This window comes from Crocuta crocuta, unplaced genomic scaffold (assembly GCF_008692635.1).
Source record: "Crocuta crocuta isolate KB4526 unplaced genomic scaffold, BGI_CrCroc_1.0 scaffold290, whole genome shotgun sequence".
NCBI classification, from domain to species: Eukaryota; Metazoa; Chordata; class Mammalia; order Carnivora; family Hyaenidae; genus Crocuta; species Crocuta crocuta.
This window is the reverse complement of record NW_027527429.1, coordinates 2,099,253-2,113,011: the sequence shown is the minus strand read 5'-3', so window position 1 is coordinate 2,113,011 and position 13,759 is coordinate 2,099,253. Positions and strand designations below refer to the sequence as shown.

The window sequence follows — 13,759 nt, the reverse complement described above, 5'->3', positions numbered from 1 at the left end:
AATGTGGCAAACTGGGTCCATCTCCAAAATGGAAAGGCACTTGGAGAGCAGCCCGAGGCCCCGCGTCAGAGGAGGAAGGAGGCTGCGTTCCCCACTCACCCGCCTGGTTCTCCCCGTGACACGCGAACCCTCCTCCTTCCTTGTGTGTGAACTCCCCCCCACCGAGGGACGCTCATGGAGGGTGAATTGCCAGCACCCAGCCCCCCTCTGGACTGGATGTGGGACGCAGCTTCTCATCGGGGGTCAGTCCTGAGAGGTCTCTGCACATGATCCGCAGGTGGAGAGGCTCAGGGTGGTGTTCCAGACGGGGCTGGGCTGGGAAACCCTCTGAGGGCCCGGCCGGGCACCCCCGCAGCGTGAGAACGAGAAACGTCAGCAGGCGCTCCTCAAGGAGGGGGCGGGTCCCAACACACATCCCGGCCCCCCCAGCCCTGTCCTGGCCTCGTGCACAGTAGGGGAGGTCTGTCTACCCAGAGACGCACTTGGCGTGGCCTTGAGGACAGCAGCCACCGTGGAGGACGGGCACCGGATCGGCAGCTCCTCGCTGGGCTGCGGGCACTGGACCTGGCACGGCATCGGCAAACTCCAGGCCGGGCCACACTCCTAGGGGCACTGGGGCCGCGGCAGGGAACCCCTCAGAGCTCCGGGCCCCCAGCAGGGAGGGCCCTCCCCGTCCAGGGCCCGATGCACACTCCGCGGGCGGTCAGGGAGGCCGCGCACGAGGGTGGGCCAACGTCCCCGAAGGCCCAGCCCGGCCCGGCCCGCTACCACCTGCCCTGTGAATATCGGAACGTTCGCCCTCCACACCCCAGCTGCCAGCAGTTCGGGGCTTTAGGAAACACGTCTGGTTGCAGTTCTGGTTTTACCGGCAGTTTCCCTCTGCCCCCTCGGCACCTCTGTCGCCCGTGGCATGTGTTACCCGTGTTCCTGGAATGAGCTGGGCAGGGTCCTGTGAGAAGCTGGTGTGTGGTCTCGATTCCTTCTTCCGTAAAATGGGAAGAAACCCCCGTCCGGCCTCTCTACTGGGGCTTCACGACAGTAAGATAATCTGTGTGTTTGCATTTTCCCGTAGCGTAGTCGTGGCTTGACTCCTAATAGGGTCGGCGCATAGTAGGGCCATCTGCGCCCGCGGGCTGCACGCAGAAGGGGACACCCGCCTGCGTGCCCCAGCCCCCCACGCGGCCTCTGGTGGCCTGAGCGGATGACACATGCCGGGTGCTCCCTGTGGTCGGTTTTAGGGCTAAACCAGAGCCGCCAGCCCCGCCGCCCCCCTCACAGGCCTGCCCACCCAGGCAGCACAGACGTCCAGGCACAGGGCCCTCTCTGCGCACCCCAGCCCCCAAATGGTCTTTGGTTTCTGTTTTAAAACCATGAGCGCGCTGTTAGCAGAAGCTTCGCTAAGCCGAGCGTCCTTGGCCCTCAAAGTGGGGAGCAGTTTCAGGCGAGGACGGGAAGGGCCAGGAGAGACCCCTCTACTTCCCAGGCCCCCAGCGGCCCCCACGGCCCTCCCTCCTCCCCCCGTCTTCCTGGCACCCCCGTATTCGGGGGAGCAGCCCAGCAAGCCTCCCCAAGGGCAGCTTCGCTCCCGGGAGCAGGCAGGGCTGAGGCTCCAGGGGCACAAAGCCCTCAGCCCAGATGAATGTCTACTCGAGCAAGGAGAACGGGGCTGTGCTCAAAGGAGGTCGCTGAGGCAGTGAGAGTGAGCATAGGACAGACGCGAGGTGCGGCCACCACACTGCAGGGCAGGGTGTGTGGCTGAAGGGAGGGGGAGTCTGTGACCCCGGCAAGCCCACCCGCGACCGCCATGAGGAGGGCAGAGGGCGGGCGTCCTGACCCCAGGAGGGGTGGTGCCGCAGGAAGGTCCCGTGCGGCCAGTGGGGGGGGCTGGGAGCCCCGGGCTGTGCTGTGTGGGGCGCGCAGGGGAGGCGTGGGAGGAGGACAGACAGGTACGGGGAGGGGAGGGCACAGAGCTCGGCCGAGAGGGGGGAGACGGTCCTCCGCCATCTGTTGTCTGGCCTGAGGAGCTCAGAGGGCCGTGGGCGGCTGAGCTGACACGGGGAGGCCGGCGTCTCGCGGAGGGGCCAGCAGGCCCGCGGGGCTGGCCTGGAGCTGCCCTGCTCTGGGAATTGTCCAGGCCCCGAGGGGAACGGCTCGGACACGCGTGTGCCCCTTCAGAGCCACCGACCCCGGGGTCTTGCGAGCCCCAGGCTTCCCAGGGAGCCCTTCAAGTGGCTTCCCAGACAGGCGCCTTCCAGTGCATGGCCCCACTCAGCCCTGCACCCGGGGACCCTGAGACACTTGAAAAAAACAGCTCAGCGTCAAAAAACACGCAGAGGTGACTCAGTGAACCTCAGGAGTCCAGCCCGGGGTGACTCCCTTCCTTCACAGCAGGGCACCGTCAGCCTGTGGAGGAGCCGGGGGCCTCAGGGTGCTCTGTCCCTCTGCATCAGAGAGCTGCTGGATCAAACTTCTCCTGAAGCTTCCTGAACTCTCCCCAAAGTACACCGTCCTAGTCGTTTACATCCATTTAAACTGGATTTCCTGCCCGTTCGTGGTGTAAAAAGCCCTAAGAGACAATGCGTTCAAGACATCCACCGAAACAGGAATTAGGTCATTGTTTGCTAATAGTTGCCATGCGCGCAGAACTTTACGAGAGGAGAGGGAAACTGTTTTTGATGTATTGCATCATAATAATCCACATCCAAGCAGTGACCTTTACGATGACATGGAGGAAACAGAAACCTCTAAGTGTAACGTTCTGTGAGTGCAGGTGAGCACGAAGGCCACCTTCACAGCCGCCCGGGCCGGGCGGTGCCCGACCCACCTGTGCGCCTGTCCCCACTGTCGGAAGAACAGAGACAGCTTTCTGAGTTGACACAACACAGCACAAAAAGCAACCCCAAGGAATGACCCGTGTGTCCTCTGTGTCCCCGTCTGTGAGGACGGAATCGAAGAAGACACACGCAGCCTGTGTGCCCCCTTTTCAGTCCCCAGACGCTGGAAGAAATGTCAGGTGAGTGTTGGAAGCTGAGTCCAGGCTGTGCTCCTGGATGCAGATGTCCCTGCCTGAGTCGTCAGGCTCTGGGTCCCAGACTGACAGGTGGGCCGGCCTTCCGTTTCTGATGGACACACTCCAAATAAACATCCTCTCGGGGTCAAGGTCCTCGAAAGCTGTTCTCACGCTCCTCTTGATCCGTGGGCGGATGACACTGCCCCACAGCAGCCCAGTCGGGAGGGTGGGAACCCCATGGTCCCAGACGAGGTGAGCTCGGCCGAGCCCAAACCTCGGCTGATGCATCCGTCGTGAACCCCACATCTTCCCGTGCTCGGCTGGGACGAAAGCTCCCGACCTTCCCACGGTGTGGGGTTAGACACTTACTCAGCACGCAGCTGACGGTTTCCCCCGATCGTGGTTTGTTTTCTTTGTTGCAGACTCCCCACAAAGCCATATGCTACTCCTTTCGGCTTACTTCTCTGACTTGTTACCCCTTTGGTTTGGTTCAGAGTTTGAAAACACGTCATTTTGATGCCAAGATTAACAAAAGCTGGCTCTTTATGATGTTGGAACCGACCCAACAATTCGCAGATTAAAAACAAAAAAACCCCCGCAACACTGCAAAGCCGATCAATTTGGAAAGAGCTGCACGGGCTGCTTGCTGGATGATGGCCCAGTGACCCCGGGGCCCCAGGTCCTCCGGCAGCACATCTGGGGACTTGTAAGAGTTCATAAGAAACAAAAGGAAGCTCTCCCTGCCTTCGTTTTTATGTCTTCTGGGTTGAGACATCTTCCTGCCCACGGCTCTTCTGCATAAACAGCGTCGTCCCTGCACAGCCACCCCGTCCCCCTCCCCGGCCGGCTGGGGCGGGCGGATGGTGGACCCGGCACGGCCAGCCTCTGAGCCACCACGGCCGTGGCCTGGGTGGCCTCGTCAAAATGGTGAGGTGGGCCAAGCACAGTCCTCTGGGGAGCAGGGGCGCGTGGAGACTGATCTCACCCGGGCGGGGGCTGGGGCTACACGAGGGCAGCTCCAGTGCGGAGGCGGGAGGGGTGGGGGCACGGAGCCCTCAGCAGGCTGGAGGGGGGCTGACCCAGGCAAGCGTGAGTGCCTTGTGTGTGTCACAGCCGCCGCTCGGAGAAGGGGATGGCCTTCAGCTGGTCACTGCCACAGTCTGTGACCCCCTTTCTGAGTGAGACATGAAAGACCTCATGAGTTTAAAAGCCTCCAACATCTTTTATTTATTTTGAGAGACAGAGAGACAGAGCACAAGCGGGGGAGGGGGAGAGGGAGGGAGACACGGAATCCGAAGCAGCTCCAGGCTCTGAGCCATCAGCACAGAGCCCAATGTCAGGCTCGAACCCACAAACCGATGCGAGGTCATGACCTGAACTGAAGTTGGCCACCCAGCCGCCCCAGTTTTTTTTTAAAATCAAGTTGAGGAAGCTCCCCTCCGTTCTTAGTTTATTGAGCGTTTTTATCATAACTTGGTGATAGGTTTTGCCAAATGCTTTTTCTTTGTCTATTAATGTGATCATGCGGTTTTTCTTCTTTAACCTGTTGATGTAATGGATTATATTAATTATAATTAATCAGGAGAAGCACAGTTTAGGTATTTACGCTTGGCGATGTCACAGCGGTGTCCGCGTCAGGGCCCGTGCTGGTGACATCACCGCGCTGTTTCTTTCTCACGTTCCTTCGTGAGGCGCGGGACAGGGCCGAGCTGCAGTTTGCTCCTCTGCCCTGCCCGGCTGTGCCCCGAGTGCAGCTGAAGCTCGGCGAGGGGCTGGCCGTCGTCTGCCGTGCTCCCGGCCGGCCCCCCAGGCCCTGGCACGCCGCGTGGCTGGCGCACAGGAGCTGCCGGGAGGGNGCGCCGGCCGCGGGCCCAGGGGTGCGTTCGCCCTGCCTGCACCCCAGTGCGGGCGCGCCCTCAGCTCCTGCGGCTGCAAACGCAGAAACGACGTCCGCCCGCTGCCACGCCCCGCCGGCCCCTCGCTGGTGTCTCCCTGCACACTGCAGTTTTGCACCAGCAAAACACTAGCTGAGTTCAAAGCGCACACGCACAGGGGCGCACAGCAAGCCCCGCAGGAGCACGCGGCACAGGCCGTGACCCCGCACCCCGAAGTCCCCGTCCCGACCCAGGGCCCGCAGGCGTCACCGGAGGAGTGCTTCCTGCGAGTTCTCCGTCCGGGCCCTCGTCCCGGCAACTCACCAGGTGCCCGCGTTCCCGGACCGGCCGTCCCGCCGCCTTCCCTCTCTAAAGGCTTTACCTGCCATGGTGTTTCTGCACGAGGCCCTCCAGAGAAGCAACCAGAAGGACGCGTACAGACAGTTACGGGAACTGGCTTAGTGACTATGAAGGCTGAGCAGCCCCATGACCCGCCGTCCACAAGCTCGAGGCCCAGGAAAGCCGGGAGTGTCACTCGGTGCGGCTCTAGGCAGGAGACCCAGAAGCTTCCGTGTCCGAGAGCGGGAGGGGCCGGCAGAGACAGTGAACTCACCCTTCCTCGGCCTCTTGGTTTTATTTGGGCCTAAACGGATGGGATGGTGTCGGCCTGCGTTGGTGACGGCTGTCTTCACTCCGTCTGCTGATTCCAGCGCTGATCTCGGGGTGCACTCTAGACTCATCCAGAAACCCTGGCTTTTTGCCAGCTAATCATGCATCCTTTAATCCGGTCAAGTTGACACATAAAATCTACTATCACAACTTCTCTACGGGTTAAGAATTTAAGATGTCTTTGTAACTGTACTAGTGATTTTTAAAATATATTTTAAATGGATTTTTATTTTGAGAGAGAGAACATGAGCAGGGCAGGGGCAGAGAGAGAGTCCCAAGCAGGCTCCACGCTCAGCGAGGAGCCCAACATGGGGCTCGATCCCACGACCGTGAGATCATGACCTGAGCTGAAAGCAAGGGCCGGACGCTTAGCTGACTAAGCCCCCCAGGCGCCCCAGCAGCTGTGCTCCCCTTATTCCGCCTGTTACCAGCTGGAAAAGTTCCTGTATCTGGTCCACGCGCCCCTGGGGCTTCTCTCGCCGTGTGCGCTGCCGCCCCAGCCGTCCGCACCCCTGCATCCCAGAATGCGGGCTCAATGCTCTGGGCTGTGCCTGCCCCGTCCGTTTCCCGCGGCGGCTCCTGGGGCCCCGGCCAGGTGCTCTCGCTCGCTGTCCTCTGGCAGAGGAGCTGAAGCCTCCCACACAGCTAGTTACCAGCCCGGGGTTGTAGGGCAGGCACAAGAGAGACTCAGAGTTCTTGCCCTTGACCCCAGGCTCCCCCGCGTCCGTTGTTAACACGCACCCGCCCTGCAGCTGTGAAAGAGGCAGCCGCCATCTTCGGTCCTTCCCAGGTTTGGAGACGAATATTACCTTGAACAGCGAGCTGGTTTTATCTGCAGGCAAAGCATCCCACACGGATCCAGGGTGGAGACAAATTGCCTCGTGCAAGCAGAACGCGTGTTATAACCCACACAGAGGGCCGTGAGTGCCGTGCACACCCACGGATTGCCTGCGCCGAGCTCAGCCGGGCGGTCGCACACGGATGTGCTTCACGGCCCCACGCGATGCGTCTCCTCCCGCTCTGCACTGAGAACAAGGAACGTGGGTGATGCCCACCCCGTGGGCGCTTGGTGGCCCAGCCGGGTGGCCCTCAGCTCTGCAGCCGCAGCGTCCCCGTCACGGCACAGCCTGGAGCCCCTGGGGAGAAAATACACGCTTGGGGGCCTCCTGTTCTCTTACACACCCCATCTCTGTGCCGGGATACGGGTACTTCCCCGTCCACCTTCCCCACCGCGCTCCGGGGGCGAGAGCCGCTGTCCGCCACCACTCGCGCCTTCGAGCGAGAGTTTGGTCAGCCAGCAGGACCTCGTGTGGCCGCGTCCAGCTGGAGGAGGTGATGCCGCGGCGGGGGCTGCGCTGGGGGGCCCCTCATCTCCCTCGGCACCGGCTTCCGCTGTTTTCCCGGGAACCTAAGCCCCACGGCGCCCGATGAGCCCATCAGCCTCCCGCAGGGTGACCCCACGGGGAAGCGCCTGCCCGACGTTCCCGCCAGCGGTTCCCAGGGACACACACCCAGAGCCCGCGCACGTGTGTGCGCACGCATGCGTGCACGCACTGCACTCTCTCACACACACGCCCATTAATCAGAGCTCCGTCTCCACCATCGAGCTGACCTCGTGCCAAAGCTGCCTTGATCAAGGCGATTCCCATCGCATGAGGACGCGGATGCTTCCCGAGGGCTGGGAGGGCTCTGCAGCTGGGCTCTTTCCAGCGTGAGTCACTGTCCGCCTCTTCGCCTTAATTAGTGATCTGGGAGTTGCTGGTGTAACTCTGGTGAAGTCGAGAGAAATTAATCACAGTGTATCTTACACTTGAAACGCGGTCAGAACCACCATCCGGCCAGACCCCCCCGGCGCTGGCGCTGGGACCGTCCGAGCCTCCCCACCTCTCACATCGTTTTAAATTAGTTTGCAATTTCCCACAAGCTCCGGACTCGCCTTCCTCCCTCGATCTGGCACTCTCCCCTTCAGTGTTCTCTTCTGGAAGGAGTTTTCATTGTTTCCCCAACCGTGGCAATTTCTCAATCCCCTGCTTACCATCTGGCTCGATAAAACGGTTCTCACGGAACCCGGGCCCAGGAGCACCCGGGCGCACGCCTCTTTCGGCACCGTCCCCGTGGGCCCGCCCTGCCCTGATGCGTGGCCACGTGGTGTCCGGGACAGGCCTTCCGCCCACCGCCGAGCTAGCCCTGCCCCCTGCTGGCCTCGAGCCAGCCCAGCCCGGCAGGTGCCGGGACACGGGGTGCTCCATGCGGGTGTGAAGACCATCATGGCCCAAATACCCCCCATTTCGCTTGAGAGACTGAAACACAAACGGGCAGTGGTCAGACCACATGCACGAGCAGCAGCGCAGGCCCTGCGGGAAGCAGTCCCGGGGCCCAGGCTGCTGTCGCCAGGTGTGCAGGACGTCACCCCGCCGGCTGTGCTAACGGCGCAGGAAGCCAAACATCGCCCGTACCCCGCAGCCCCCAACAACCAGGACGGGATTTTTGTTGTATTGACCGACCGCTTCCCTACCTTCTGTCTCAGCTGCCGACCCAAAACCAAGCAAACTGCCAGTGGCCGTGGCCGACTCCCGTGGCACCGTGGACCTGACTCGTCTGCCTTGGTTTCCCTCCTGTGGTGGTTTCACTTACGAATGAGCCCCATTTCTTCAGGACACACGCGGTGGCAGCCGCCCCTCAGGCATAGGCCACTCTGGCTCCTGCCCCACGAGGCTCCTCAGTAGCCCCCAGACCCCGTCCGGAAGCTGTCCTGTGTCTCAGCCTGGGGGCCGCGCCTCCCGCAGGCCGCTCTACCCTAGTCCCCAGCGTTCTTGGAAGCTAATCTGTGGCTTCGTGGGAAACCGAAGTTGGTGGCCTGCGACCAGAGAGTGGGGACTGGGGCTCCCCATGGCTCCGAGGTTTCGGGCACTGCGGGCCCCGTGCATCTGACCCCTGCGCCCCAGCCTCCAGCCCCGGCCGGCCCCTCCCACACGCGTGCCCAGCATACCCGGCTTTCACCCCGCTGTGCTCAGCCCCGTCCCTCTCGGGGACGTCCCTGCCTGGCCACCCCCCACCTGACCCTTCTACGTGCTCTCTTTAGAAAGACTGACTCCATGGGACCTTCGGATTCCTACCCCAGTGTCCCTAACCCGCCTGCATGACTTGGTGCTTGAAAGGACCAAGTTTGCCAGATGTCTTGAAAGGGTTTGGGCAGCTGTGAGGCACGTGCGTGTCCAGGAGTGGGAGGGGGGTGCAGAGAGGGTTGAACGAAGAAAGACGTGCTTGAGAGTGAAGGGTACTAACGACCGCACCGGGACGCGACCCGGACCGACGTCACGGTCTCCACCCATCTGATGCCCCGAGTAAGAGCTGCTGAGCTGCTCCCTGCGGAGCAGGGCTGGTTAAAACAAACAGACAAACGAACTTTCTTTTAAAGGGAGGCTGACTCCGTGACATTGGGTCCGGAACAGGCCGGGGAGTCTGATGTCTGCCCGCTCGCAGTGCTGTGACAGGGCCCTGCGGATGGGGAGGAACTGGGAAGGGGCCGGGGGCGTCCCCTGCCTGCCACCAGCTCTGCTCCCTTGTCCTCTGAGGGACTTCTACGGGCCGGGAATCCCAGGTCCCTAGAGCTCGTAGCCACTTTAACTAGGCAGGGAGCGCTCTGTCCCCACTTCTGCCCAACACAGCTGGGCTCTGGGGATGGCTTCCTGGAGGAGGCGGAATTTAGAGCCCCTTGGACACAGGTGGTGAGGCTCTGCTCCGTGCATCAGAGACGGACTGCGAAGCCCTCCCAGCCCCGGGGAAGGAGGCCCCTCCCCCGAAGGAGTCAGAGCAGAAGACAACAGCTGTGGTAGACCGACCCTGCGGGCGCCTGGAACAGACAGGTGCTTTCCAGAAACAGTCCTGGGTCCTGCAGAGCAGAGCGGGGCGAGTGCAGGAACTTGGCACTACTCACGGTAATGCTGGGGCCTCGGGGCCACTCAGTGTGGTCTCAGCTGGGTGACATTTTTACAGTCTTTCCCTCCAGGTGTAACCAGTTAGAAGATGTTGTGTTATCAGAACCTCTGTCGTCATTCCTCATCCAGGCACCATCCTTCCTGGCTTCCGTATCCCAAAGCTTTGGGTCCTTTCCCGCTTGGAAATGAAGCACGTTTTACCAGCTGGCCTTTGTCTCTCCGTGTCCTCGGATAAAAATCTTGTGCCTTAAACTCATTCAGTTTCTCTTATCACATGATATTCTCGAAGAATTTTCAGAGTAACGTACCACAGAAACTATTTGCTCCTTAAAAGGCCAAGGTCAATCAGGAACCCACCAGATGCAAGAGACTGCAGACTTCAGATCTGATTATTCCAGAATGTTGGCCCTCAGCCAGGGGCCCTTTCTCCCCAGGCATGTCTGGTGATATATGTGGATAGGTTTTTTTTTTTTAATCTTTTTTTTTTTTTTTAATTTATTTCTAGGAGAGAGAGAGAGACAGCGTGAGCAGGGGAGGGTCAGAGAGAGAGGGAGACACAGACTCTGAAATAGGCTCCAGGCTCTGAGCTGGCAGTCAGCACCGAGCCCGACGCGGGGCTCGAACCCACGAACCGTGAGATCATGACCTAAGCAAAAGTCGGACGCTTAACCGACTAAGCCACCCAGGCGCCCCTTTTTTAATCTTTTTTTTTTAATGTTCATTTATATTTAAGAAAGAGAGAGAGAGACAGAGTGCAAATGGTGGAGGGGCAGAAGGAGGAGACAGAATCTGAATCAGCAGCTCCAGGCTCTGAGCCGTCAGCACAGAGCCTGACATGGGGCTTGAACTCACAAGCTATGAGATCATGACCTGAGCCGAAGTTGGACGCTTAACTGACTGAGCCCCCAGGCGCCCCGATATCCGGGGACAAGTTTGGTGATCATGTCTGGGGATGGGTGTCACCAGTAATGCAGCCACACACCCATACCACACAGAGGACAGCCTCCACCACAAATAACGATCCGGTTCAGAGCGTCAGTAGTGCCGAGGCTGGGAGACACTCTGGGTGAATTCCAAGTATGCCTCTAACTTGTTTGGATGGGCTCTTGGCTTTGGTGACTGACTTCAACTCTTTTCATATTTAAATGCATTTATTTCTGCTGTTCATGTGACCTACCGAGGCCACCTGCTCCCACTTTCATTATTTTCCTTCCAGTTTCCTCGGGCCTCCCTGAGATCGGAGACGGGGGACCCAGTTTGCTCCTCTTCCTTCCCGTGAAGGAGGCACTTCAAACCCTGAACACGCCCCTGGGCGCCGCCTCAGCCGCGGTCCCTCCAGCTTCCTGTGCAGTTTCCGCCCGGTTTCCTGACTTCAGACGTGTGTGCTGAAGTCTGCGTCGCACCCTCCACCCACCTGCTCCCAGGGGGAGTGTCTTCTGTCGCAAGCAGCCGGGCACTGAGGTCACGTCTTTGTCACTGACGCATATTTTTTTTTGCAGCTTTGTGACCAGAGAAAGTGACGGGGCTGTGTCCCTCCTGCCCGCCGCTGTCGGTGAGTCCTCGCGCGTGGCCCTCCCGGGGTCCCCTGTTCCCGGGCTGCCTCACTCCCCCCAAACGTCAGGTTCCACTCTGGCGGTTGTCTGAGTTTAGACTTTATGAGGCTGTGCGTCAGCGGGCAGAGGCGGAGCTTCTCGGCTCCCACTCGGTTCCCTGTGCCAAGGCGCCCGCTGTGGCTGAGCCCCTCTCGGGACACGCCCCGGGCCCCGTCCCACTGGCCCAGACTAGACCGTCCCCCGTGTCAGCCGAGGTCGGGGCCCTAATGGGAGCAAAGCGCCGGGACCCCTAGACGTGTGGGGGTTCAGCCGCGTGGATGCCCTGGAAAACGTGGAGGCTGGTCCCCTGACGTGGAGGTCGTCCCCTAGGACGACCAACGCTCCTCCCTGCCTGAGGAGGATGCACGGCCTTCTCCTCGAGGGAGACATGGCTCCCAGAACCTTCCGCCTCCCTCCTGCCACCAGCGCAGTGAACAGGGCCGTGTCACAGTGTCCCCGCGGGGGGCCTGAGCCGGGCCAGCACGTTCCCACAGGAGCAGCATGTGGGGGCGGGAGGTGAGGTTCGAGGAGGGGGTGTGTGCGCAGGGGATCTCAGGAGCGGCCGTGGCTGCGCTGTGGCCTCCGGAAACCTGGAGAAGTCGTGGTCCACACGAGAGGGGGAAGGTGGGTGGTTGTGGTGGACAGAGGAAGGGCGTCAAAAGGCTGGAAGAAGAAGGCCGTGCCCACGTGGCGTTTACCGCAGCCACGTGCATGTGCCGGGGAGGGCCCAGTGTCACTGAGGCTCCGAGATGGCCGTCCCTGTGGGCCGGGGACGGTGGGAAGAGACCGTCACGGCCCGGGCTCCCCCAGCAGTGGGCACAGCAGGCTCTTGGAACGTTAGAGCGCGGTGGGCGCAAACACGTGCAGAGTGGCCTGTCCCACGGGGGCCTTAGCGGTTACGAGAACATGGCGCCTCTGGGGCAAGGCAGGCGGGCGCCCCACGCAAGCCACCGTCTCTTCCTCGCCCCGCGTCCGTGGGACAGAGAGCACGTGTGCCAGCGTGGAAACAGCTCCAGGCGGAGATTCAGAGACCTCAAGAGCCAGAGGAGGCGGATCCCACGTACTCTGGCCCCGCCATGCCTGGCTGGGCCGTTCTGATGCTGAGCCGCGCTCTCGTCGGAGCACTGGGCTGATGACCCCCCGGCCCACCTTTCCTATGCAGCTGCTGCGGGAGCACATTCAGTGCTCCATGGCGCTGCGTGATGTGACTCCCAGGCGGGACGGGGACAGGCCCCACCAGAATCCTGCCCGCGGATGTCACCGCCTGGGCAGCTCACAGAGCTTGTCTCCTGGGGACAGAAAGGCCCTTGCATATTTTGTGTGTTTGCGTGAGGGCTGCTGGCTGCAGGGACTGACCCCCTCCCCCACCGCACGGCTGGGTGTGCCCCTCACCTGGCTGCAGGTTGCAGACTCCCAGCTCCTTTCCAGGGGCGAGTGCAGGGAAACCCCCTTCCTGCCTCGCCACCCTGCGCCACCAGGCAGACCCCTCCCAGCCCTCCCTGAGCCTGGCGTTCATTGCTTCCTTAGTCCCACGGGATGATTCTGACCTCAACCCTGCAAAACCCTGGAGAAAGCCTCACCAGCCCCCCTTAAACCAGCAGCTTATTATTACCGGTTACTGATAATGACTTTGCCCCAAGTATCTTCCTGTCCATCCCTCATGGACGTGGCCCCACAGGAAAGATTGGTTACTTACCACTGCTCCCGTCTTGGTACAAATACAGGTGAGACAGATACTGAGCAAACACAGGGCCCTTACTGCAGTGGGTTGGATAATAGGGTCCCCTCCAAATTCATACTCACCCAGAGTGCTATGCCTTTATCTGGAAGTAGGATCTTTGCAGATGTGATTAAGGTAAGGATCCTAAGACGAGATCACGTTGAATATAGGTGGCCCTATATCCAATGTGCCCCCCTCAGAGCCTTTGGAGGGAGTGTGGCCCTGTCAACACCTTGATTTTGGACCTCTGACTTCCGGAACGTTGAGAGAATGAACTTGTCTCGTTGTGAGCCGTGCGGCCAGCGGCCACTCGTCACAGCAGCCCTGGGACACTGACATCCAGGCATACACACGGAATGGACAAACAGAACAAAGACGCTATCTTTACTTCCTGCGTCTGGGGACGCCCATCAATCCAGACTGTCTCACAGTGGACTGCCGATTGCCTTCTATCAGCACTGACCCGGGGAGTCGACCCTTCTCTGGGATTGTGATAGTTCTCAGACGGGGCCCTTTACTGCAAACTAAATGCTGCAGGGTTTTAGAAAGTTTATTTATTTTTGAGGAGGGGGGTGGGTGTAGAGAGGGGGACAGAGGGTCTGAAGCGGGCTCTGCACTGACATCACAGAGCCTCATGCAGGGCTTGAACTCGTGAACCGTGAGATCGTGACCTGAGCCGAAGTCAGACGCTGACCCAACTGAGCCCCCAGATCTCAGGTGTCTGCAGGTTTAACTCTGGGTCCCTGGCCACCAACACCCAGGTCACGCCCAGCAAGTGCCCTCTGCAGAGCCGCCCAGGAAGGGACGGTCCCTGGAGCCTGTCTGTCTGCTGGCTTGAGGCAAGCCAGCACTGCCCCCCAGAGAACCTTCCAGATTACTCAGCATCAGTTCTTCAGTGGCTCCTTCCTGAATCGCTCCACAAACCTCCCTGTCCCTCCCACGGCCGGCCCACTCCT

The 13,759-nt window shown here is 60.7% G+C and overlaps 2 long non-coding RNA genes across 2 annotated transcripts in view; one reads left to right on the top strand and one right to left on the bottom strand.

The window, feature by feature from the left end:
• Nucleotides 1-4,870: 4,870 nt before the first annotated feature.
• LOC144226149 (uncharacterized) lies at nt 4,871-9,712 on the bottom strand. Its single transcript, XR_013333539.1, has 3 exons — nt 9,491-9,712; nt 7,166-7,322; nt 4,871-6,689 (listed from the first exon to the last, which is right to left on the bottom strand). It is a non-coding gene; the product is annotated as an uncharacterized LOC144226149 (long non-coding RNA).
• LOC144226143 (uncharacterized) overlaps nt 8,594-13,759 on the top strand; it is an 8,798-nt gene continuing 3,632 nt past the window's right edge. The window contains exons 1-2 of the long non-coding RNA XR_013333537.1: nt 8,594-9,491; nt 10,991-11,043. This is a non-coding gene — a long non-coding RNA (uncharacterized LOC144226143). The remainder of the gene's footprint in view (nt 9,492-10,990; nt 11,044-13,759) is intronic.